We start from the raw sequence: 2,786 nt of genomic DNA on the forward strand, positions 1-2,786 counted from the left end.
CATCCTCTTTGGGTCCACCTTTCAGGTAGTTAAAAGCAGCTATCAAATCCCCCCTCATTCTTCTCTTCCGTAGACTAAACAATCCCAGTTCCCGCAGCCTCTCCTCATAACTCATGTGTTCCAGTCCCCTAATCATTTTTGTTGCCCTTCGCTGGACTCTCTCCAATTTTTCCACATCTTTCTTGTAGCGTGGGGCCCAAAACTGGACAGTGGTCGAGTGTTTAACTGCAGCTTAAGTGATCCTTGGTTCAAATCCAAGTGCCCCCTTACAAGCCTGTTCCCTTAACAAAAATAAGCACATTTCCATTTCCATTATGTTCGGGAGCTCCACTGAATAGGGATGAATGGAAACACTCAGTGTTTTCCTGTGCAAATCCATAGAAACCTAGCAAACAGGTCCCTCATCTGAAATCAGTTCCAATCCTCTGAGTGTCTAGTTTATGTTTTCATCAATGAAACAAAGACACATGAAGGCACATTTGCAGATCCTTGGTCTCCGTGGGCTACAATGTGCAGAAGAACAAGAACCCCATCCCCTTGGGAGGAATGGACTAGTCTGTGTTACATTCCAATGGCAGCTGTTTAAAGGGATTGTGCTTCGAGTTCATGATCACCCGCAGCGTCTCTGTAAGGTTACCAACCACAGAGCCTGTTGTGGCTGCATCTAAGTAACCGCAGAGTTAGTGTAGTACCAGATCGTTAATTGCACAGCGTCACTTTCTGGTCTCGTGGATCATTTGGGTAGAAACAGCCTTTTCCTGCCTCTCTTTCACACAGAAGGACAATTTTCTTTGTGCAGACGCAGGAACATCAAGATCTTTCTGTCTCTTGTGCAAAGCAGGGTGTCAAATTCCAAGGAACCTTCCTCTTCTGCGATGGAAACAATGGAGAAGCAGGGGGCCCTGGGCACCTCCAGCCCTGGCCGGGAGATGTTCCCTCCCCGCTTTCTTTATGCTGCTTGTTGTTATTTCATGGAGTGTCTGGGATGGGGAAAAAGCTGAGTTCGCTCCAGGTGGAGGGAAAAAAGGACCCTGAGAATCTCAGGGCCTCAGGGAAAACCTAATCCCTGCTACCGGGATCATTGAGGTGCTGGGGATTTGAGCAGGAAAGGGACTGTGTGAATTGTCCAGGTGGGGAATGAATAACCATCGACAACTAGTTCCACCTCATTAACCACGGACACAGGCTAATCATGCTGCAGATAGAAGGGAAACTGGGAGCAATTATTTGCTGTCAGCCATGGAAACAGTGACCCGAGTGCACTGCAGTGAATGTGCTGGGGAAAGCTGGACTTTACAGGCAGGTGGAAATAGCAGATCCGAGAAAAGCCCCCCCCCAACTTCTTCCACCAGGGTGAGGTGTTGAGCGACTCACAGCGCCCCCCAGCGCCGTTACCTTTCAGCAGGGGCTGGCAGCTCCAGCCAGTCAATGCAGGGAAGAGGGCCGAGTGTATCTCTGCACCCTGAGTCCAGGGCAGGCCCTCTCTCTCCCCCACATAGAGAAACTGGCCCTGCTGCAAAGTGACCCCTGAGAACCAGCAACCTCCAAGACAGAGGGTTTGGCCCTCAGAGCAGGGAATGTGTCCCCCATGCTGCCGTTAGGCCCCTGGAGGCTCTGGAAACAGGAGGGCTCTGAGCGTAACCCATCCCCAACAACCCCCGTCTGGGGATGTAGCTCAGTGGTAGAGCGCATGCTTTGCATGTATGAGGCCCTGGGTTCGATCCCCAGCATCTCCAAGTTCTCTTTTCACCCTGCTGCTTTGCTCAGGCCCAGAGGGGATGTGGCCCAGCAGTCTCCCTGCAGGAGTTTCAGTCCTGCTCAGTGCGGGGCAGGTGCCCATTGCACGGAAGGTCTGTGGGGGTTTCTGCTCCTAAGTCACCTTGGTACATTTAAGATTCCCACCCAAGGGGTGGCTTGGGACAGTAGCGGATGAGAAGGGGGAATCATCCAGCCCTGGAGGGAAAGGTCCCGTCTGCCCAGACTGAGGGGCAAGGAGACGGAGGGGCAGTCAGTACTCAGAGAGGAGAGCGCTCAGTGATTTACACCCATCAGGGGACACTGTCTTTTTGAGGCGGGTGCAGCTGGCTTGGGATGGTGCTGAGGATGGATAGAAAACAGGCTGGAGTCAATGACAGATGGGACCACAGAAGGGGAAGGAGAAGGGCATCTCCATAGAAGGTCCTGGGTGCTCAGATACCCCAGTTCTGGGTACCCTGGCCTGTCCCAGAGAGAAAAGACAAAGAGGGGCCCAGCCCCCCGACAGTCATCCCATGGACAAGAATCTGGTTGGGAGTGGGGTGAAGGTTCCCGCTGGACAAAGGGGAGCTGAAGTCCCCCAGCGTCCTGGAATTTAAGCAATGCAAGCTTCAAACCCTGCACGGGTGGGGCCTGAGGGGCACCCCCAGAAGGTTGGGCTGGACAGGGGCGGCAGGTTTCTACAATTTTTGGTGGTTTCCAGAATGGGACCAAGTCCTGCCTCCCCGTCCACCTCCCCCCACATCTGCCTAAGGCTCTGGGAGGGAGTTTGGGTATGGGAGGGAGAGGGAAAGGGGTTGGGCTCTGGGAGGGAGTTTGGTCTGTGGGTTGCGGCAGGGGGTTGGGGTGCAGGAGGGAATGCAGGGTGCGGGGTCTGGGCTGGGGCAGGGGTTGGGGTGCAGGAGCAGGTGTGGGGGCAGGCTCTGGGAGGGAGTTTGGGTGTGTGGTGTGGGCTCTGGGCTGGGGCAGGGCGTTAGGGTGCAGGAATGGGTGGGGTGGCCAGGTTCAGGGAGGGAGTTCAGGTGTGGGCT

General features: G+C 54.5%; 1 non-coding gene across 1 annotated transcript; it reads left to right on the top strand.

Annotated features, from left to right (window-relative positions):
• The first annotated feature begins 1,664 nt into the window (after nucleotides 1-1,664).
• Nucleotides 1,665-1,736, top strand: TRNAA-UGC (transfer RNA alanine (anticodon UGC)). The gene has a single exon. It is a non-coding gene; the product is annotated as a tRNA-Ala (tRNA).
• The last annotated feature ends 1,050 nt before the right edge of the window (nucleotides 1,737-2,786 follow it).

The sequence above is a fragment of the Caretta caretta genome, chromosome 28 (genome assembly GCF_965140235.1).
Source record: "Caretta caretta isolate rCarCar2 chromosome 28, rCarCar1.hap1, whole genome shotgun sequence".
NCBI lineage: Eukaryota > Metazoa > Chordata > Testudines > Cheloniidae > Caretta > Caretta caretta.